Here is a 24,128-nt window from a genome sequence, read left to right as displayed (position 1 = left end):
AATTTTTTGTATTTTTAGTAGAGGCAGGGTTTTACCATGTTAGCCAGGATGGTATTGACCTCCTGACCTTGTGATATGCCCACCTCGACCTCTCAAAGTGCTGGGATTACAGGCGTGAGCCACCATGCCCAGGCTACCCCACTGTCAAATAGTATCACATTGGAGATTAGATTTTGGTATATGAATTTTTAGGGACACAAACATTCAGTCTATTACATCAAGGGTAAGTCAACTGCCAAACATCATATAATTTGTAAGTAGCACAGCTGGTTCAAACACGCGTCTAATATTCTTTCAATATGTCTGTTTTTCCTTTTTCCTTTTCCTCAACTGTAGTATTTATGTTAAGAATCTAAAGGTATTCAATGAAGCTAAATTTGTTCTTTAGAAAATCTATCAGCTATTAGGAAGATTTAGGAGCCAAAAAATTATTCTGATCAATATTATAGAAAGCGTACATCTTAGCAATAATAGACTCCCAGAAGATTTCTGTGGTGTTTCATAACTATAGTGCTTCAGGACTATAGAGATTGATCAACTCAACCTTCTCATCTTATAGATAAGAAAACAGAGGCCAACAGGTTTCTGTATTGTAAGTATTATTGAAATGACTATTATATTTGCCAATAATGAGGTTTAGAACCCAACCAATTTAGTTTAGTCATAAAAAGGTGGACTGTGTACATTTATATAGCTCAATTAAAATCTGAGGGCTGAAAGAGACCTCCAGGTCTCTTACAATAATGTATCCATCTGCCTCTATCATGGTGAGTTTAAAACATATCACCAGGTTGTCTTTTTCTTTATAGCCTATAAAGAAGGCAATTCAGTCACCTCCCTTGTAAAGCATTAGAATATTGTTTATACCTCTCAACCTAATGACATTAAAAAAACTAATATATTCTATTTAAAGGTATTTAAAATTGTTATTTGAAAATTAGAAGCAGACTTAAAATGGAAGTATTACTAGGCAACTGTAATAGTTAGATATAACATAAGCCCGAGGTTTCAAAAGTAAGTAACTAGGGTGAAAAATGGAGAGGCAATGGAAAAGTTTCTTTCAATCTAGAACAGTTACAGGGGTCTTCACAATATAGTGTGAACCTGTTAGACTCATTCTGGGACCCTCCATGGTTGAATTTTTTGTAGCAAATGTTTATTGAAAGTTTCTTCTATATGAGTTACTGAGCTAAGAGCTTTTAGAATACAAAGACAACCAGATGCAGTTCCTGACTATAACTAGCTGGGAACTAGTTAGGGAGATATGGCAGGTCCACACATACCTCTAACAGGTATCAAGTGAAAAGTGGTATCAGATCCACAGAAACGCACTGCAGGAAGGGCAAGGCTACATCACGCTGGGGGTCGGGGAAAGCTCTTGAGGATGAATATGATTTTGACAGTCAGAGACAGTGGAAAGGTTACGCACCCAGAAAGTATGGCATAAAGAGAGGCCTAAAGATGAGAAATGTTCATATATAAACTTTTCATTTCAGGTCCTAAATCTACACTGGGACCTGTACTTTCCTGTTTGGAAGCTCCTCTCTTCAGTTCTCTATATATTAAAACCCTAACCACCAAGGACGTATATAAAAGGATTGAGTGAATGTGTTAAAATGGTGAGGTTGTTGGTAAATTTATTCTCTCTCTTTCCTTATTTAGTTTCATTTTTCTTTGTAAGTAGGATTGTAGTATAGAAAATAATTATTTTTTTAAAAGATACTGTACATACCTCTCACAGCCAACTTAGATCCTTGCTTCTCAACATAAATTCCTGACTATCTGATAACATTAAACTTGAATTGGAGGGTTAATGTGAACTCCTGATTTAAAGAGTGTGTGTGTGTGTGTGTGTGCGGATAGGCTCTGTCCACTGTAAGAGCCTAGAAGCAATAATGACTCACCGGCAAAGAGAACACTTACTGGTCTCTAAATAGCATTTTCTTTTCTTCTTCTTCTTTTTTTTTGAGACAGGGTCTCACTCCATCGCTCAGGCTGGAGTGCAGTGGCTTGATCACTGCAGCCTTGACTTCCTGGGCTCAGGTGATCCTCCCGCCTCAGCCTCTGGAGTAGCTGGGACTAGAGGCATATGCCAACATGCCCAGCTAGTATTTTTGTATTTTTTGGAGACATGGGGTTTCACCATGTTGCTGGTCTCAAACTCCTGGGCTCAGGAGATCCTCTTGCTTTGGCCCACAAAAATGCTGGGTAATAGGTGTGACCCGCCATGCCCAGCCTCTAAATATCATTTTCTACTAAAATTAGCCAAGGTTCTTTGGAGGTCTGGGGCAGGGAAATATAACTTAAACCAGGTAAGCCTAGACATACCAGAGTTCCAGAAGGAAAGTCCCCTAGGACTAACAGGGGCCTATCAAGGGGTTAGCTTGAAGGAGCTCTCACTGACTAAATTTGGGACAATTTGGGCATTAAGAAGAAAAAGTGAAGAGAGAGAAAAAGAAGAAAAAGGAGGAAAAGGAGGAAGAGGAGGAGAAGAAAAGCAGCAGTTTAACATTCATTTGACTCTCACTTTGACAACTGATATATAAAGGAGAAGTAAGTATTAACGCCCTCTTTTTAGGAAGAACTGTAGGTTTTCTCCATTTGAGGAAAGATTTCCTTCCCAAACAGTGCTAGGTAATAAATATTTTCATTTGAACCTTATGAAATGGTTTATATTCAACTTTTTTTTTTTTTTTTTTTTTTTTTTTTGAGACAGAGTCTCGCATTGTTGCCCAGGCTGGAGTGCAGTGGCGTGATCTTGGCTCGCTGCAACCTCCGCCTCCCAGGTTCAAGCAATTCTCCTGCCTTAGCCTCCTGAGTAGCTGGGACTACAGGCATGCACCACCACACCCAGCTAATTTTTGCATTTTCAGTAGAGACGGGGGTTTCACAATGTTGGCCAGGATGGTCTTGATCTCTTGACCTCGTGATCCACCCACCTCGGCCTCCCAAAGTGCCGCGATTACAGGCATGAGCCACCGGCGCCCAGCCTCAACTATTTTTAATGTATAAAATTTCACATGATTTTCATTCCATATCCAAATATGGGATGGAAAAAATCAGAAAAATCAACATTTTGTGACTCCTAATGAAATGACCGATTCAGGTAAGAATCATCCATAGATGCTGAAACAATTATGCAAAAAGTTACTGGGGCAAAAGCATGAATCCCCCTGGTGCCAAGTGTCTCCAGCTGGATCACTTGCTGATTGCAAAGTGAAAACACACCTTTACATCTCAGTGGGGAGATGTGGTTAGCACTGCTTTTACGGAGGAGTCAAATCCAACTTGGTTAATGGGTGAGACAACCTAACATTTCATTTCCCCTGATGTGATGCAGTCTGAAATTCACAGCATGACCTATAAAGCATTCTAGCCAAAACTGTCAAAGCTGTGTGCTCATCATTCTCCATTTGCCCTTAGAAATCCATTCGACACTTTTCACCATCCTGCCCTGCACCCCTGGAGACTCCCCTCTGCAGACTCCATTGCCCAAGCTCCTTTGCTTTTTGGCTTCTGGTTAGATTTGGCCAGTGCAGGGGCTCCAACAGCCATTTTGAAGGTAGATGAGAGAGATGTTGTAATATTTGTTCCCCACCACCCAACTCCCTGCCCGGGTGGAGTTTTGGTGGTGCCTGTGTTGCTGCTACATCCATGGCTCCTGGTGGGGAGCCCTCTCCCAAAGCTCCAGCTCCTGCAATATTTCAGTAACTGCACTCAGCTTAGGCTGTTGTAGACCTAGGGGCAGCAGTCCCACAGTGCCTCACCATCACTTGTTCCCTATGCCTGCCCACACATCTGTAAATAGTCCCTTCATTTCACATCCTTCAGTTAGACCCTTTGAGTATGCCCTCTGCTTCCGGTCAGGACAATGATTGATTCTATCTGAATCAAACCTGTCCTTTATTTGAACAGGACATCAAGTCTAGAAAAACAAGTTAACACCTTGAGATAACAATCAAACAAATCTAGAATTTGGGACCATTTACTAGTCTGGTAGTTTCAAAGGTTAATGTTATAAAAAAAAAAAGTAGAAGAACTCTTCCAGATTAAAGTAAGCTAAAGAGATATAACTATCAAATGCAATGTATAAATCTGGTTTGCAAAATCATATTATGCTATATCCTATACTGTATTTATTTTTGGAACAACTAGGAAAATTTTAATATTGACTAGATTTTTGATGATATTAAAAACATTACCTTAGATATGATAAAGGTATTATGGATTTCAGGCAAATGTCCTTTTAAAAAAGGTGCATACTGAAGGAACAAGGCTAACTATCTTATCCTTATACAATGACTGCAACTTCCTTTAAAATGGGTAGCAAAATATTTAGATAGGTAATATGGCAGAAAATGAACAGGTATTAAATCTAACTGATGGGGTCATGGTGTTCATTGTACCATCCCTTCAACTTTTCTGTTTGAACATTTTTATAATAGAATAAAATAGTGGAAAACATTAATTTAAAAAAAACAAAATTGCTAACCTACCCAGCAACAATTTATCCTTTTCCCAAAAGGCTATAGTTTTTTTTTTTACTTATACTGTTCATTTGGTTTTTGTATGTGCCTATTCCAACAGATTGTCAGCTCTTGGAAGGGAAGGACTGGGCTTTTAATTCTTTTTATACCCTACAGAGTCTCATGTAAAAGTTTTATTATTATTATTATTATTAGAGACAGGGTCTCACTCTGTCACCCAGGCTGGAGTCCAGTGTTGCAGTCGTAGCTCACTGCAGCCTGGAACCAAGTGAGCCTCTTGCCTTAGCCCCCTGAATAGCTGGGACTACAGGTGTGTACCACTATGCCTGGCTAAATTTTTTTCTTTTCTTTTTTTTTTTTTCTTTTAGACAGAGTCTCGTTCTGTTGCCCAGGCTAGAGTGCAGTGGGGCTATCTCGGCTCACTGTAAGCTCTGCCTCCTAAGTTCTCCTGCCTCAGCCTCCTGAGTAGCTGGGATTACAGGTGCTTGCCACCATGCCTGGCTAATTTTTGTATTTTTAGTAGAAGTGGGGTTTCACCATGTTGGCCAGGCTGGTCTCAAACTTTTAACCTCAAGTGATCCTCCCACCTTGGCCTCCCAAAGTGCTGGGATTACAGGTGTGCTAATTTATTTTTTGTAGAGATGGGGTCTCGCCATCTTGTTCAGGCTGGTCTCAGACTCCTGGGCTCAAGCATCCTCCTGCCTTGGCCTCCCAAAGTGTTGGGATTACAAGTGCGAGCCACTGTGCCCGGCCATTTTAAAATCGATGTAAGCCAGTCTCATTGTGCACAAACATAGGCATGCGTGGTCAGAAGGTTTCTATTTCTTTTTTCATTAAAGGAAGGGAAAAAGCTCAAAAAGCCGAATGGGATGCAGAGAAGTGCAATTTAGACACTTTCTTGGAATTATCAAAGAGCAGTTTTGGGGTCCCTTCCTTGGAGCCAGTGAAGACAGATGGCATAGAGTCTGATACCTCACAATACCCTGGGAAGTTTTGGAACTTCAGACAAGCCGTTGAAGAAGCTGGCTCCCAAAAAAGATTCAGGTACATTCCAACTTTACGGTCTACTCAAGCCAGAGAGAAAAATCAGGATTAGATTAAGTCTGAAGAGAGAAAAATTAATTTTGAGTAAACTGCCTAATGAGATCTAGTCTTGTATTTATTTAACTTAATTGAAATAGCAAGTCAACACACAAAAATTAATGTGGCATGCCGGGCGCGGTGGCTCACACCTGTAATCCCAGCACTTTAGGAGGCCAAGGCAGGCGGATCACGAGGTCAAGAGATCGAGACCATCCAGGCCAACATGGTGAAACCCGCTTTCTACTAAAAATACAAAAATTAGCTGAGCGTGGTAGTGTGTGCCTGTAGTCCCAGCTACTCGGGAAGTTGAGGCAGGAGAATCGCTTGAACCCGGGAGGCGGAGGTTGCAGTGAGCCAAGATCGCGCCACTGCACTCCAGCCTACAGAGCGAGACTCCATCTCAAACAAACAAACAAAAAAAAAGTAATATGACTGGGCATGGTGGCACGTGCCTTTAGTCCCAGCTACTCAGGAGGCTGAGACAGGAGGACTGTTTGAGTCCAGTGGTTCAAGTCCAGCCTGCGAAACACTGTGAGACTCCATCTCTAAAAACAAACAAACAGACAAACAAACAAACAGAATTAATGTAATTCTCTTCCTGGCTAACATTTAATCCTTTTTGCCCTGTAAACCTGCTGAAACCTCCATGGTGGGCCAGGGCAGAGACAGAAGCTCTGAATCATCTGGCAGAATGTGTGTATGGGCATGAGACAAATCCTGCAGATTCCTCACACAAACACTACCTCCTACCCTATTTCCAGCTAAGAAAACCCTGATTTTCAGGTATCAGGTGCCCATACTTCAGGGAATTTGTCATCCTGTTCCTTTGTCAATCTTTGGTTAAAACGTGGGCATGTGACATAATCAGGCCAAGGAAGTTGGGAGGGTGAGAGTGGGGGTGGTGGATTTTCTACGAGGCTTTCGGAAAAAGTTTCTCTGCTCTTAAAAAAAAAAAAAAAGATATATTTGAGAAATAGACCCTTTCTGTTTCTAAATGTTATTGTATGAAGAAGTGATGCAGCATTAACCTGCTGCTAACACCCTCTCCAAGAAATGAAAAGCCCTGGTTTGTAGCATTTGTCTATTTCCATTTCTGTGGTGTAAATTCTCCCATTATGGCCAATTTCAAGCTCTACGACTGACTGGCAAACTTCCTAAATATTTAGCAATTGGCTCTTAGGAGCCTGTGGGAACCAACTCCAGCCCACCATGATCACTGAGAGCTGCAGAACTCAACTTGTGAAAAGAGTAGGCATTGTGGCGGGGATGGCGGAGCAGAAAGGTGAAAGACTGTATGTCTTTGAAAGCTATGAAATTTCATTTGAAATTAACCATGAAATTAACCAACCTGGGAATCTTCCTACCTCTGGACTTCTTATTACATCAGTTAATAAATGTACGTATTGGTTTGAGGCGGGTCAAACTGGTGTGTATGTGTGGGGAATCTGGGCTTGATGTAGCCAGTGCAGATATCCATGGGTTCTCACCCAGTGGAGGGAGGGGAATACAGCAGGGGAAAAGCGGAACGCTGGATAATGGAAATGTTCAGTTGGTCAGGAAGAGGGGGGCAGCAGAGGATGGGGGGTGGGGAGGACCATCCGGGTTGAAACAGGACTCTGGCTGATTGCTGAGAGGAACAGGATGGTGGCTGGGGGCCAGCTGGGCTGTCAGGGCCCTTGCCAAGGAGGCTGAAGTTCAGGGCAATGCTCCAGCGAGAGCAGGCGACTAAGTGACAGTCAGGAAGCCAGGCAGAAACCCAGCTTTGGAAGGGCTGCCCTGCCGGGTGCTGCAGATCACGGTGCTGTGGGATAGAGGGAAAGGGATGCATGAGAGAAGGGGAAATGCAGAGAGGCAGCAGTATAATTCCAGAGGTCTAGACTACTCACTTGCCATAGGATGGGAAAGGGCTTTCAGTGTCCACTAAGGCAGAGTCAGAATTCGCTCAGATGCTGACCAGCTGAGGCTGAAGGTTGTGGGGGCTTTCAGTAACTGCCATGGATCAGGCTGAAAAATGCAGAAGAAACCAGCATCTTCTCCAAAGCTGCCTTAGCGAATTTTCTTGGTTGATTTTAGAGAATTGCTGCCTACCTGTCTTCTTAGACCTTCAAAAAGGGGTATCATTCCTCCCTCCTATTGTCACAGTCCCTGGGGTCTTGAGATACACTGCCAAGACTGATGTTTGGCCTTCTGAAATATGCTCCCTCCTTCCTTGTGTGAAGAAATTTGTTTGCCTACTTGTGGCAGAAGCAATTTCATTCCTGTTGTGAAATGCCCCTTACTTGCAGTGTAATTTCTCCTCTTATTCATTTACTCTTTTTCTTTATTTTCTCTTCCCATCCAGTTAATAACCCACCCACAGGTATATTCTTCTTCAGCCCATTGCCATTCATTGAATGACTACCTAGGAAGGACTTTTATAATTGAATTGTATGGAGGAAGTAGGTGCAGGAAGAATGAAAGCTGATGTGTCAACAACATTCTCTGGGGATTTTCAGAACATTATTTTCCTCTCTGACTTAGCTGGGAAGCCAAAGGGCAGGAAACTTGGCTTCCTTTGCACTCTGTTACTGGTGGAAGTCATGGTTAGTGATTTTAATGTATTCAGTGGGCTGAGTTCTGTGATACTATCATTACCAAGGAGTAATTAAGGGTGGGATCAAACAGGAGAGGAAACCTTCAAAAGTGAAGTTTTTCCCCAGTTCACGCTGCCTCTTGCCATCTAGGAAAGTTTGGCTTATTTTCTGAGCATCTCCCCAATTTAGTGAGATGCTTCACAGAGTGAATAAAAGGAATGCTTTTCTGCAATGCAAAACCCATCATAAAAAGTCACTAGACAATTATAAAAAGGGAAAATATTTGGAACTCATTTAATAGACAAGGGCTAATTTTCTTTATAAGTAAAGAACTCCTAAAAATCCATAAGAAAAAGACCAATAGCCCCCAAAAAAAAATGTGCAAAAAAGTCCATAGAAAATGGAACACGAATGTTGTTTAAACATATACAGACATCCATTTTTCATGTATTAGATTGGCAATGATAAAAAATTTAACAACACACTGTATTGGCAAGAATGTGAAGAGACAGGTGCTCTCATATACGACTGGTGGGAAAATAAATTGGTACCATCTTATAGAGGGTTATTTGGAAATATCCTTCAAAATTATGAACATCTATATGCTTTGACTTATTAAAGCCAGTGCTAGGAATTTATCCTATAGGTTTAGTCACATATATAGAGAATGAGGTGTTCACAAGATTGCACATTGCAGTTTTGTTTGTAATAGTGGAAGACTGAAAACAATCTAGATACCTCAATAAGTGATTATTTAAATAAATTATGCATATTCATATAATGAAATATGATATAGCCATAAAAATGAGGGTACTGTTAATAAAGGAGAATACTATCTTTATGTGTATACCTTGAAAGATCTCCAAGATATTTTAAGTGAAAAAAATTAAGGTGTAGAAAATTGCTCAATAAAAGTGGAGAAAAAATACTTACACAAGGCATGCCTGTATTTGCTTCTTATGCATAAAATATGTCCAGGAGGATATCCAAGAAACTGATAATATTTTGCACCTTGGTGAGAGCAAATGGGTGCCTGGGGCATAGGGTGGCAGAGAGAGTTTTTCCTTTTTAACTTTTGTTCATTTTGGAAATGTACTGCTAATTCAAATTAGTAAATACAAATTGTTTAAGAGAAATGTTGGACACATTCCATCTGAAATGACCTAAATTCACCCAATCTGCACTATGTCCTTAATTTTCCATTTCAGCCTCTTTTATTATTGATGTTAGTGGCTTTCCATCTTCATCTTTACATTTTCTCTCTTCCTCCAGGTGCCACGCATTTTCTCTCTGCTTCTGTCCTCAGTTTGCCACTTGATTTCCCCTGCAGTTGTCAAGTAACAGCCCTTTTAGCTGGAAATTACTACATAGACCTCTTTCTGTGTGCCAGACCGGGGTAATCATCTCAATCCTTTCTTCAACACCTCCTCCCCTACAGAGTAGAAAATAAAGTCATGATTGGGAGTTAAGCCGGAAGCTGGCTATCCTTGCAGGGAAGCAGGCAACTGCCAGAGTATTTAGTAACTTATGGCATATATGTTGCTAATATTAGGTGGATGAGGTCATTTCAAGAGCTGGAATTGGGAAGAAGGATAAATACATACATGGAGGAGCAATAGAAGTCTACCCTATGGAGCGTGTGGTAGTGAGTACTGAAGTTGAGTCTCAGATCCTTGCTCTGCCACTTACTGGCTAAGGCAAGTTTTCTGAGGTTAACTTCTCTCCTCGGTAAAATGGGTTCTATAATGTTTAATGTGGCTAAGACTGCCGGGCTGGCAGTTAACCCGAATCCATTCTTGTTTTCTTTTGTGGTAACAGATACAGTAGGCACATGGCTACTAACATATTTCCAAGTCTCCCTTGCTGTTAGACATGGTCAGGGAACTAATTCCCTGCCAGTGGAATATGAGCAAAGTGTGTGTCATATTCAGCTCTGGGACGTGAGACTCCTCCATGTTCTTTCCCCTTCCTACAAGGTGGAACCCGGAACAACTCAACCTTGACTATGGAGACAAGGAAAAACTCAACCTTGACTATGGAGACAAGAGCAAGATCATAGGGGTTTCAGAGTAATGATTTGGGAGGAACCTGGTTCTCTAAATGAATATATGAAGCAGAGCTGCCTGTCCACCTGGAACACCTGCCCATTGTTACATGAGAGAGAAATGAACTTAGATTTTTAAACCATTCTATCATTGTTGGGTTTTCTTCTTATGGCAGAATAGCTTTACCCTAATCAATAGAGTTAAGTGTTTTTGTGTTGCAAGTAATAGTCAGACTAGGTAAATTAATAAGTGGTTTTACTTGGCTCCCATATAAGAGAAAATTTTTAAAGGACGGAAAATTTTAGTGTTTTTGATTCGGTATTCAGTGATACTATCAAAATTTGATTTTCTCCTGTCCCTTTGCTCTTTTGTGAAGTCAACTTCACTCTGACGCTGGTTGCCCTTATGAACAAAAGTTCTCTGAGAAGGAATTTAGAGGAAAGACTTCATCCCTGTGAACAGTTTGCCAACTGAGGAGATCACAGCCGTTTGTGTATATTCCAGTGAACAGAGTGTTCAGGTTTTATAGCAGAATTTCTTGTCGGGATCCCAGTCAGGTCTGTTTATGCAAATAAAGGATTCAAACTTGCATGGTTCTGATTCGTCAACTGCGGAGTTCTGATTGGTTGATACAGCTGAGCCCTGATTGGCTGAGGCAGGTGAACTCTGATTGGTTGGTTCAGGTCAGAGCTGAAAGTCCCCAGGTTAAAAAGGTGTGGGTTTTCAGGGAACTCAGAGGACTTGTGTGACCTTTAGTCAGTAAATAGCCTCTTGGCTCCATTTTAAATTTGGGACCAGTTAGCCACTCGGGATTCATCTGAAAGGCTGGGTCTTTCAGGTTCACATTTGTTCACATCCTGAAGGTGGCAAAAGGGCTATGGCAATTCCAGGCTTCATGTCAGCTCCTTCCAGAAGGCGAGAGAGAGAGAGAGGAAAAGTTTGCACAAGTGAGCGTCTTTCCTACACCCCCAGGAAACGTCTTATTGGCTCGAATTTGGTGACATCTCTTCCCTGAACTGTGACCAGGCTTATACCCATCAGCTTAAGCCCTAGCCACTTGCCCTGTCCCTAGCAGCAGGGGTAGGCCAGCTTTACTAGAACATGCGGGCTATGTGGAGGAGGCGCCGGTAAAAATTGGAATGCATGGTAGGGAAATATCACATATCCACTACAGGAATGTATTTATTGTTTTAAGGATTAAATGGAGTAAGATAGCTGTATTTGCAGGACCAGTGAAACAGGACTGTGATGTGCACAGAGAAATCTCCTCTCAGTTTCAAGATTCCTGTCACCCATGGTAGTTATTGGCAGGAATCGCCCAGGGAGAGCACCACACCTCATACTCAGTTCCCAAGAGAATGAATACAAGACTTGGCTCCACCCTTTCAGAAGCTCCTTTCCACAATCCTAGATGATTACTGGGCCATCAACTTTTTTTTTTTAAATTGTTTGTTTGTTTGCTTTTGAGACTGAGTCTTGCTCTGTCACTCAGGCTGGAATGCAGTGGTGTGATCTTGGCTCACTGCAACCCCTGCCTCCTGGGTTCAAGCAATTCTCATTCCTCAGCCTCCCGAATAGCTGGGGTTACAGGCGCCCGCCACCATGCCCGGCTAATTTTTGTATTTTTGGTAGAGATGGGATTTCACCATGTTGCCCAGGCTGGTCTCAAACTCCTGACCTCGAGTGATCTGCCTGCCCTGGCCTCCCAAAGTGCTAGGATTATAGGTGTGCGCCTCTGCGCCCGACCAACTTTGAAAGAGGCAGGTTTGAGATTCCAGAAGGGGCTACCTACCCAGCATCTTGTGTTATCAGTGCTTCTTCAGGTGGGATGGTGATTGAGAGACGTGTCTGGGCCAAGTTAATAGCTTCTCCTCCATTCACTTGGTTAGAGGCTGTATCATGTAATAAAAAGGTTTTGGACATGAGTCTGAAACTTCATTTTACCATCCCTATCTGTGTGATTTTGTGTCATTTAATTCTTTTTGCTTTAGGTTCCTCATCTGTAAAATAGGGCCTTGACTCTTGCTCTACCAGCCATTTAGGGTTGTTGTGAGGCTCAAAGAAATGTATCTCAGAGGACTTTGTAAATAGAAAATACATTTTAAATAAAAAGAGTTGGGTAACATAATAATGGAAATACCTTTCTAGGATGTAAATTTCTCCATACTAAGGGTCACCTGGGGCTTGTGAACAAAACTAGTTGAGGGAGAACAGGCCAAGAGGGATATTTGTGTTCATACTGACAGCAGATAGGGCTAGGTTTAACGAACAATTATGTATTGGTTACCTAGGTGTGTTTGTTACTGGTGTTTTACATGTTAGCTGCTAATTTAATCTTATTACTAACTGGATAAAGTAAATATTATCATACCAGTTTTATAGATGAGGAAACTGAGCCTGAGAGTGGTTAAGTGCCTGTGCCAATATCACACATTTAGGAAGTGGCAGGTCTGGATTTTAAAGTTAAGTCTGTTTAGCCACCAAGGCAAATGAGGCCATCAACTGATTCAGGCAGGAAAAACGTGACCACCCACGATGCTGTATCCAGGTGGACTAGCTTATAAGACAAGGAGACATTCATCCAGGGGCTTGTAATCACTCTTTCACTTGCCTATTCATCCATGTAATCCACAAACATTGACTGAACACCTCTCATGTAAGAGGAACTGTGCTAGATTTGTAATAAAACAATGAAGAAAATAGAGTTCCCAAGGGTTCAAGAAACATCACTGCAGCAGAGTAGCTTGTCAGACATCCTATTTATCCTTAGTTCAATCCTGTCAGGAAAATTGCTCCTATTGCTTGGCCAGTATTAAAGTTTTAAACATCATTGTTCTGTAGAAATGATCTGCTTACACTGTTTCCTGCCAAAGAATGGCTTAAGTCCATAATAACTGAAGGTCGTACACCCGATGATTTCTTTTCAGAGGCTGCTGCACAATGGTTTTCAAATGGTAATAATTGCCTATTGCTCTCTGGATTATCTTATTGTCTGGTAATGGTTATGAAGACAGTGGAGTTTTAAGAGGCCATTCAGTAAGAGTGACAGAAGGAACTATTTTTTTATTTTTCTCTGAATGACTCTCAAAGTGAGCATTGAATTCAGAGCGCATAAAGGTTTGAAAGAACCTCTGTAATAAATTCAAAGTTCTTAAAGCTGAAGGGAGACTGAGTTATAAAATAATATAGAAAACTAAAGGTGTGGCTCATACATAAAGTGTTGTTGAAGGATCCTGAGTGAGATGGAGATGGGCTGGGTGAGTCTCACGATTAAAATAGCTGCCGAAAGGATGTTTTGCATCTTAATTTAAAGGTGCTATGCTCCTCTCCTTTGCGAAGTGTTGTGCAAATAAGCATCCCAGTCTGAAAAAATTCTGCAATTGTATATGTCCATTCCAATGCTACTTGATGACAGTTTCTTTTGAGGATAAAAAGCATACTTTGTTAAGCACCTACTAAGGACTGGACACATGAAGTATTTTGCTCATGTAACACTCACCACAACCTTGTGAGCTAAGTTGTGTTTTCACCATTTTGCAAAGCTCTTTCCTGTACTCAGATTTGTTGATTCATTCAACAAATATTTTTGAAGGGGCTACTATGTGCCAGGCAAGCTTTACATGCTGGGATATAGAGCAGTGAACACAGCTACACATATCCCTGCCTCCATGAGCTTTTGTTTTAGTGGGTGGAGATTGAACTAAACAAACAAACAAACAAACAAATAAACATAATATTCAAGGTTTTGGAGATTAGTGCTATGGAGCAAGTAATGGAGTAAGCGGGAAGAAATACTAGAGTGGCAGAGGTAGGATTTTGTGAATTTATATAGGACAGTCAATGTATTAGTTATCTATTGCTGAGCAGCAAATTACTCCAAAACTTAGTGGCTTAAAACAACAAACATTTATTATCTCACAGTTTCTGTGGGTCAGAAACCCAAGTACGGCTTAGCTGGTGTCTCTGCTTCAAGGTCTCTCAAGAGGATGCATTCAGTGTGCCAGCTGGAACAGTTGGCAGGATTCAATTCATTGCAGCTTGTTGGACTGAGAGAACTCAGTTCCTTGTTGGCTACTGGCTGGAGGCCTCCCTCAGTCCCTTGTCATGTGGGCCTCTCTTTATGGCAGTTCACAGTGTGGCAGTTGGCCTCCCTCAGAGTGAGAAAGCAAGCAAGAGAATGAAAGTGTGTGTCCAAGACGGAAGCCACAGTCTTTTTTGTAACTGAATCTCAGAAGTGACACTCTATCATGGCTGCTTAATTCTGTTTGTTAGAAGCAAGTCACTAAAGCTAGTGCATACTCAAGAGGTGGGAATTACACGGGGTGTTGAGTACCAGGAGGTGGGAGTCACTGGGGGCCATCCTGGAAGCTGTACTACCATAGTCAGTAAGACTTCTCTGGCTGGGCGCAGTGGCTCACGCCTGTAATCCCAGCACTTTGGGAGGCTAGGGCAGGTGGATCATGACGTCAGGAGTTCAAGACAAGCCTGGCCAAGATGGTGAAACCCCGTCTCTACTAAAAATACAAAAATTAGCTGGGTATGGTGGCAGGTGTCTGTAATCCCAGCTACTTGGGAGGCTGAGGCAGAGAATTGCTTGAACCTGGGAGGTGGAGGTTGTAGTGAGCCAGGATCGCACCACTGCACTCCAGTCTGGGCAACAGAGTGAGACTCCATCTCAAAAAAAAAAAAAAAAAAAAGATTTCTCTAAGGAGAGGACATTTGAACAGAATTCTAAAGTAAGTGAGAGAGCAGGTGCTACCTCTGTGACTTCATCTTATAGTGGTCTTTCCTCAGCCTTTGCACTGGTTGTTTCCTCTGCCTTTCAGCTAGTGGAAAGGCTGAGAAAGGGCTAGTACAAGATGAGGTCAAGGAGGTAGCCCTAGATTTATGTGGGTTATATTGTGGAATTTGGATTTTACTTTTAGTAAGATGGGAAGGCTTTGGAAGGTTTTCAGCAGAGGAATGACATGAGTTGACTTGTGTTTTAAGAAAATCACTGTGGTTGCTGTGTGAATAGTTTGGGGGAGTGGGCATTAGCAGAAACAATGAAAGAAGTTAGGAGGGTATTGTAGTAATACACTTGAATGATAATTATGGTTAGATCATAGATAGTAGTGGAGGTGTGGGAGAGGTGGTTGGATTTTGCATATATTTTCTAGTAGAGCTGACAGGATTTGCTGATGGTTTAGATATGGAGTGTAAAGAAAGTGAGAAGTTAATGAGGACTCCAAGGTTTTTGGACTTAGTAACTGGAAGAATAGAATTGCCCTTGATTAAGCTGGAAAATACTGATGGAGGAGCAGATTTTGAGAGAGGAAGTATAAATAAGAGATTTTGTGCATGTTAATGTATGCTTATTAGACTTCCAACTAAAGATGTTGAGTTGGCAATTGGCTATTTTAGTTTGGAGCTTGAGAGAGTGCAGCGGACTATAAATATTAATTTGGGAATTCCCAACATTCACAGGATATTTAAAACCAATGGACTAGATGAAGCTACGGCAGAAGTGAGTATAGATTGAGAAGTGGAAAAGCCTGTGGATTGAAAACCAGGGGAACTTCAAGGTGTGGAAATTAGGAAAATAAAGTCAACAAAGAAAACTGACAAGTCACTAGAAAGAGAGAGGGAGAACCAAGAGAAATTAGTGCCTTGGAAGCCCAGCAGTGAAATTGCTTCATGAGGGAGAGAGTGATCAACTTTGTCAAATACTGCCAATAAGTCAAACAAGATGAGGATTGATGATTAGCAATAGATCTGGGAACATGGAGGTCATTGGTGGCTTTGATGAGTGCTGTTTCAGTGGAGTGGGAGCATGAAAGGGGAGCAAGTGGAGAAGGTGAGAACTGAGGTTTAATGAGAAATTGATGTCTTTTCAAAAACTGGTTTACTGAACACATGCATTGCAACAAGCTCCCCTGTAGTGTTTATTAGAAATATTGATTTTGGGGGCTCCACTTCAGGATCTCTGGAGATGGCAGCCTATAATCCTCATTTTTAGCAAGTCTCACAGGTGATTTTCAGGCACATCAAAACTGGAGAACCAATATCCTGCCCCATGCACTTAATCTTGCATCTATTAAAGCCACTGTTTGACTTAAGATATTGTAAGGATGTTCCGTTTGTGTAACCCAAATGAGCATTTGGTGGATAATAGTTTGCCCTGGATGCATTTCTACATTTTCCTTTAGTCTTTTTTTGTTGTTCTTGTTGTTTTTTGAGACGCAGTCTCACTCTGTCACTCAGGCTGGAGTGCAGTGGCACAATCTTGGCTCACTGCAACCTCCCCCTCTGGGTTCAAGTGATTCTCCTGCCTCAGCCTCCCTAGTAGCTGGTTCAAGCGATTCTCTTGCCCAGTCTCCCATTAAGTTACAGGCGTGCACCACCACGCTGGGCTACCTTTAGTCTTTTTATTCCCTGAAGTTTTTAAGAAAACCAGACAAAGATATTCTACAACCCCAAAGAGTAGCAGTAGGTAAACAAATCTCTCTTCCATAATGGCTCCTAGGAACCTCTCACATTTTGGAAATTTCAGAATCAGCATGTTAGCTTCCTGAGGATGCTGGAAATAGACAAAATTCATGCAGATTCAGGAGGAATTCAATATTTTCTTGGTCACTGAAGTGCTTAATTTACTTAGCTTGTCCACCTGGAAAGACAGAGGCATTATTCCAGTTGGGTCTACTGGGAAGGATGGGGGTCACCTGGGCTTTCTTTTTCTTTAGAGCAAGGATTGCACCATTCAGCAGTATCTGTGGATTGTTTTTTATCTGGCCTGAGATTTTTGCCCCAGGAACAGATATGTTTCAAAGAGAACAATGCGGTGTGGGAGGAATAGAGGTGGTAAAAATTTAAACTTAAGTTTTCCATTGTATACTACACAGAAGAAGGGCCTCATAGGTTTTAGGAAAGGTTGTTCCTTGTCTCCTCAATCCTCTTTTCTTTTTTATGGCTCCCTTCCAAGGCCTAGAGACTTGTATTTTAACCCCCTTAGTCCTTTCTCATAGCTTGCAAACTTCAGGACCTGGATGCCAGTGGAGGTTCTCTGCTCAGGCATTCTGGTCCCAGAAGGCAGTGGGAGGATCTAATCCCATTAATGGAAGCTCTATTTTCAATCCTCCCTTTAGTGAGAGCTGCTACTGATTTCCTCCCTAGTTTACTCAAGAAGCAAGAGACCACTGACAATGTCTTTCTTAGAGGTAGACCAACGTGGCTAACAAAGGTGTATAGAAATTGTATTCCAGTTACTCTTACATGTATTTGTGTTATCCATTGTGGCCAAAGCAATTTAAAATATAACAGAGACTAATGAAAAACATGACAATGGTGCATGTAAATTTAACTGTGGGGCCCGGCATGGTGGCTCATGCCTGTAATCCCAGAACTTTGAGAGGCTGAGAACAGGTGGATCACCTGAGGTCAGGAGTTCGAGACCAGCCTGGGTAGCATGGTAAAGCCCTGTCTCTACAAAAATATGAAAATTAGTCAGGTGTGGTGGTATGTGCCTGTAGTCTCAGCTACTCATGCAACTGAGGTGGGGTTTGAGGCTGCAGTGAGCCATGATTGCTCCACTGCACAGAATGACATCTTGTCTCAAGAAAGGAAGGAAGGAAGGAAGGAAGGAAGGAAGGAAGGAAGGAAGGAAGGAAGGAAGGAAGGAAGGAAGGAAGGAAGGAAGGAAAGAAAGAAGGGAAGAAACTAGATTTACCCAAGAATGACTCCATGAGAAAAGAAAGTTATCTGCTGATCAGAACCCCTACCTTCATCACCTTCTGTATGAGACCTGGTAGCCCTGGCACGCAGGCAATTAATGGTAACATCTGGAGTGGGAGTCACATGTGAACACATGGGCATCCTTCATTATTCCCTTTGGGAAGATCTCCATGAAGACCTGTGATCTCTGAGATTGATCTTTTTAGTTTATGACATCCCAACTGATGGTGTTAGTAGATAGTTTGCAATGTTAACTGCATTTTTTTCTTTACATATTTGAACCAAATGCCTCTTTAACTCACAGTGAAAATCTGTGCAAAACAATGTACAAGTTAGCATCCTTGGGGTGCTTAAACATAACAGACAAACAAGACTGGAACTCTAGTTCTAGCTAATGAAAAAGCTTTAAAGTCTGGAGTAATTTCTTTTCCTGATAATCACTCAGTATGTTTATAGCAAATGGCGCCAAGTTTCTCTCAAGAGTATATGTGGTTTAAAAATTACAAAGTCTAACATTTTCTTTCTTTTAGTGAATAGATTTGTCAAACATTTCCCAAATGTACTTCTTTTCTCTTAAGAGATGCAGCAGTGACACTGAACAAACAGTAATTCTTGCATAATTAATACGTAGCAGGTGGACCTAGCAATTTCAGGTTGGAATCCCCACTCCTTAATCCTTAACTGCATTGCCCAGTCATACTCCTACCACATCTCTTGTCATGCCCAAGAACCTCTCCTGACTCTTGTAAATAGCACAATGGACACAATTTAATTTGCCTTTGAGGGCAGCTCTTAAATTTACTGCAAAAGTAAAGACAGGCACTCTCAGATAAATATATGTGTGTGCATATGTGCAAACGCACATATTCATTTTCCTCAAACCTCATTCTCAAAGCTCTTTATTACCTCTTTAGTTCAATACACCTTCCCTAACATTCTGCATCCCCATCTAACACCTGCTTGTTAATTTCATTCAATTTTCAGTTAGTCTTTTAGCAAGTGAAGGCAACCCACTCAAATGATATAAAAGGACTTTTCCTTTTTTTTAAATTCTCGGATCCTTTTACTAACACTAATCACATGCCTACCATATGCTTTCCAAGATACTGGTTTCCATCCTTTTGTTAACTTGTCTTGTGTATCACCCAAGGTCGAGTTTCCTTTGTTGAGTGCAGACAATACCACAGGGTAGGGGTGGGACGATATGAAATGAGTATCTGAAAGCACAGCTTCCTGCTTCCCGGGAAGTGTTGCTTCACTTGTGCACAGGGGATGGTGTGAGAGAGGCCGGAGTGTCAGAAGTCCCCCTGCTCTTTTCAGGTGTGGCATGACTGCCTTTCCCACTAAGTTACATCCCTGATGGAAGAGCTACCTAGAGTTGTCTTAATTTAACTTCTTTTATTGTTCTTTTTCTTTTTCTTTTCTTTCTTTTTCTTTTTTTTAGACAGGGTCTCACTCTGTCGCCCAGGCTGAAGTGCAGGGGCGTAATCTTGACTCAGTGCAGCCTTGTCCTCCCTGGCTCAATTGATCCTCCCACCTCAGCCTCTCAGCTAGCTGGGACTACAGGTATAAGCCACCATGTCTGGCTAATTTTTTTATATTTTTTGTAGTAACAGGGTTTCACCATGTTGCCCAGGTTGGTCTTGAGCTCCTGGGCTCAAGTGATCCACCCACCTTGGCCTCCCAAAGTGTTGGGATTACAGGCGTGAGCCACTGCACCCTGCCCAATTGTCCTTCTTAAACATTTTTCTATCTCATTCCAATAGCTGTTTAATTTTTAAGTTACAGATAAAAGATCTGGTTTTGCTTGCCAGTAACTACTGTAAAGCTTTGGGCAACTTACATAACTGCTCTAACCCTCAATTTTCTCATCTGTTAAAAAAGAGAATTAGATTAAATAAATTCTAATGTTCCTTTCAGCATGATGTTCTCTTAGTCAAGAGGTAAAACGGCTCAAGAGAAAGATCTGTGCTGCTGCAGATCTTGTCTGTGTTCAGCAGTACAATAAGTGGAATGCCCCCTTAACACGCTACCACTTATTGAGCACCTACTATATGCTGGGTACTCTGTCAGATGTTTATACACATGGTGTTTCATTGAATTTCCATGGCAACCCCAGGAGTTAGACTTTATTATTGTTATTACTAATCTGTTTTACAGATGAAGGTGCTAAGACTCAGAAAGATAAGTAGCTCTTTCCAGATCATAAAGTAATTGACATAGCTGGACTTTGGCCACCAAGCATATGTTCTTAACCATGCTGCTACCCTACTTCCCACTTTACTTGCTTTTTTTCATTGCCTGACAATTTACAGATGCCTGTTCATAGCTGCCATCTCGGAATCAGATGGTCTGGGATCCGGTCTTGGCTTTTGGCCAACTTGTGTAACCTTTTCAAACCTCAATTTTCTCCTCCGAAAAGAAGACAATACCTACCTGCTATGGTCTGAATATTTATATCTTCCCCAAATTCATATGTTGAAATCCTCACTTCCAAGGTGACCGTACTGGGGATGAGGCTTTAGGAGCTGATTAGGTCATTAATGTGGAGCTCTCATGAATGGGAATAGTGCCTTTGTGAAAAAGGCCTGAGAGAGACCCTTCACTCTTTCTGCCATGTGAGGTTAGAGTGAGAAGATAGCTGTGTATGAGGAAGTGGGCCTTCACCAGACGCTGCCTCTGCCAGCACCTTAATCTCAGACTCCCTGCCTGCAGCACTGTCAGAAAGTCTGTTATTTGTAAGTCACCTAGTCTATGGTGTTTTGTTATCATAGCCTTAACAGACTGAGATACTACCTCATAGCGCTGTGGTAAAATGAAAATATGTAAGATGTGTGGCAGTAGTTGCCTGGTTCCATATTGTTTCTATGTGGCCATCATTTAAGCACCACCTGCAGGCTCAGCTCCAGCTCAGGCTCCAGGATCCATCCTTCCTCCATGGGAGAAGCTTTAAATACCTCTTGTTTATGCTGAGAGGGATTCAGCATCAACCACGGTTCCTCCCGGTCCTGATGGCTCAGATATAGTAAGTGAGCCTCTAGCCTGAATGCAGCATGGTAGAGTTAAGATGGACCCTGGGACCATACTGCTGTGTTTTAATCTTAGCTCTATATTACTGATGACTTGGGCAAGCTACTTTGCCTTTCTGTGACTTGAATTTCTCATCTGTAAAATGGAGAAGAGTAAGAGTAGCTATTTCAGAGGGTTGCTGTGTAGAGACATTAAAAATAGAAATACATATAACAGCATATGGGAAATATTTGTTATTTTTATTTTTACAGAACTTACCTGATATATACACGTACATGTAAGTGACATCATACATGCTTATATCATTAATGCTTTTTAGGTCCCTGCATGGTTGCCTCAGGTTCTTGAATCACTTGCCCAGTCTCTGAGGTTGCAGTCCTCATTGCAATCATGCACTTGGGCAGGGCTCCTGCCACTGAACTCCTCTTCTGAGGTGGAGCCTTGCAGTCTGCCGAGAACTTCCTTGATGCTGACTCCCTTCCCGCATCTCTGAATATTGCTTCTCCAAAACCGTGTTCTGGAGTTGTATGTGGTTCCTTGGTGCAGACCACTTGTTACCCATCAGCCATATTCCCTGGAGCCTGCATCTGCTCCCTCCTGCATCCTTCCCCATTGCTTGTGCTTCGGACCTGCTTGCCTGGTCCTGAGCTGGTACAGTGTGTGTGTTTAGAAGTTACCACCTCAGCTTGACACAACCTTATCAAACAACTTTGTGAAACAGTTTACACATAAAATGGTTATGAATCTCAGTACACATCAGGTAAACAAGAGACATCACATTTCTCTACTTTTTTGGGGTAGTAGTGATATAATTCACATATCATACAATTTATCTATTTATAAAATTCATTTCTTGGTATATTTGCAGAGTTGTGTAATCAACACGCTTATCAATTTTGGAATGTTTTCACCTGTGCCTGCAAATCCTCTATTCTTTAGTTGTTACCCCTCATTTCCCCTAGCCCTAGGCAACCACTAATCTATTTTCTGTGTATAGATTTGCCTATTCTGGATGTTTCCTATAAATGGAAACATACACTATGTGGTTTTTTGTGACTGACTTCTTTGATTTAGCATAATGTTTTTAAGGTTCATCCATGTTGTGGCATGACTTACGTACTTCTTTCCTTTTTATTGCTGAAAAGTATTTATTCTTCTCTACTTTTGGCTCAATAATCAATTATTACTTTTGGCCCCTGTTCCATAGGTCGGTGAGAAATTCAACTTCAGTCATTTTTGTGCTTCCCATCTGGGGCTGTGTCAAGATTCCAGGCTTTCAAGCAGAGCCGAGATCTCAGAGGCCCAGGAGGGCATCAGACATATGAGCACACAGGTTACTGCTGAGACGTCACTGTCTCTCCCTAAGTGGTCTTTAAGAGTCTCCCCTCTCCTGCATTTATGCTAGCCTCTGGAATATGAGAACTGTTGTGGTTGGGAAAACCTGGGCTAATGTTCTGCCTCTTGGTGCACCAATGGCCAGTCTCTCTGAGGTCCTGCTGTGTCCTTGGGGCCCTGCTAGGGAGTAAGGCAAAATACAGGGTACCTTAAAATCTGACTCCTCCTCTAAGTCAGAGAGACTTTCATTTTAGATAGGGGTTATTCTTCCCCCAGAACTATTTAAATTTTCTTCCATGCCCTCAGGTTTTTAAAAATAAAAATCAAACATTCCAACCTTGAACTTTCCCCCAGGCAAAAGCAGCACAGATGTCAAAGAGGAAAAACAGAAAGGAAAAACATAAGTAAACTTAAAAAAGTTATCTTGTGTTAGAGTTCTTTTCTGGTTGTTCAAATCTCTGTACCAGCATAGGCTCATAATGTATTTGAGCATTTTATCCCACTACATCTTTTCATATTTCCAGTCAAGTCACTGTAGCTCTTTCCTGTACTACCAGCCCACCTGCCACTGTTCTCTGACAGCTTTTTAACTCCTGCAAGCCACTGGTTGCTGTGATGGCAACACCACAGCCTGGACGCTGTTGCTTGAATTTTTACTGTAATTGTATAATGGAACTCTCTCTCGTGGTAGAATGAAAATATTAAATATCTCATCTATGCTGTCAGAAATGTAGAATTTGCATTTCTGTTACACATTTCTATCATACATTTTTTATTTCTATTACATATTTCTGTTATAACTATCTATTGTACTAGGTTTTGTTCTCAAGATTCCTTTATGCTCTTAAAAATAATTAAGGATCTCAAAAAACTTTTGTTTATTTGGGTTATATCTGTGGATATTAACTATGTTATAAACATTTTTCTTTCTTTTTTTTTTGAGACGGAGTCTTGCTCTGTTACCCAGGCTGGAGTACAGTGGCATGATCTCGGCTCACTGCAACCCCCGCCTCCCGGGTTCAAGCGATTCTCCTGCCTCAGTCTCCTGAGTAGCTGGGATTGCAGGTGCCTGCCACCACACCTGGCTAATTTTTGTATTTTTAGTAGAGACAGGGTTTCACCATGTTGGTCAGGCTGGTCTCAAACTCCTGACCTCGTGGTCCGCCCACGTCAGCCTCCCAAAGTGCTGGGATTACAAGCGTGAGCCACTGCGCCCAGCCAAACATGCTATAAACATTTTAAAAATAATTATTTATTCATAACAATAATAAACCCATTGCATGTAATATAAATAACATATTTTTAATAAAGAATGTATTTATTTTTCCAAGCAAGAGAAACTTAGTGATTAGCATAGCATTGTTTCACGTTTTTATGTTTTTTGCTTTTTAATGTCTGACAATAGAAGATGGCTGGATTCTTATATTGGCTTTTGCATTCGATATGGTATGTTACGTTGTTTTCATTGAAGAATATTAAGAAAAACCTGGCATCACAGAGTGATGTAGTTGGAAAACAGAGGAGTATTTTAATAGCCTTTTGGATAATTGTATCTTCTATCCTAAACCTCAGCTAGAGGTAGTTTCTTAAAGGTTATTGGGCAATAAATATTGCCATATATTTCCTTTGGAGTGACAGGCTCACTTTGTACATTTTCAAGGAAAGGTTTGGCAAATACCTAAATCTGAATACGTTGGTCTTTCACGTGAAATGTTGTTTCATGAGGAGAGTGGTTAGTTCAACTTGCAACTCAAGGAATATTTTATGGTAGAGACAACCATGCTACTTCAGTATTCAGCAGAAGTGCTTTCTGTGTACTTGATAGTTTGTCACACAGAATATTACAAAGACATGTACTGAAATGT

At 41.4% G+C, this 24,128-nt stretch overlaps 1 long non-coding RNA gene across 1 annotated transcript in view; it reads left to right on the top strand.

The window, feature by feature from the left end:
- The window catches only part of LOC140712778 (uncharacterized), a 72,263-nt gene that overhangs the window by 40,384 nt on the left and 7,751 nt on the right, over nucleotides 1–24,128 (top strand). The gene's annotated exons all lie outside the window — the stretch shown is intronic.

This window comes from Chlorocebus sabaeus, chromosome 11, assembly GCF_047675955.1.
Source record: "Chlorocebus sabaeus isolate Y175 chromosome 11, mChlSab1.0.hap1, whole genome shotgun sequence".
NCBI lineage: Eukaryota > Metazoa > Chordata > Mammalia > Primates > Cercopithecidae > Chlorocebus > Chlorocebus sabaeus.
The sequence above is the reverse complement of the archived record's forward strand: the minus strand, read 5'-3'. Positions and strand labels throughout refer to the sequence as shown.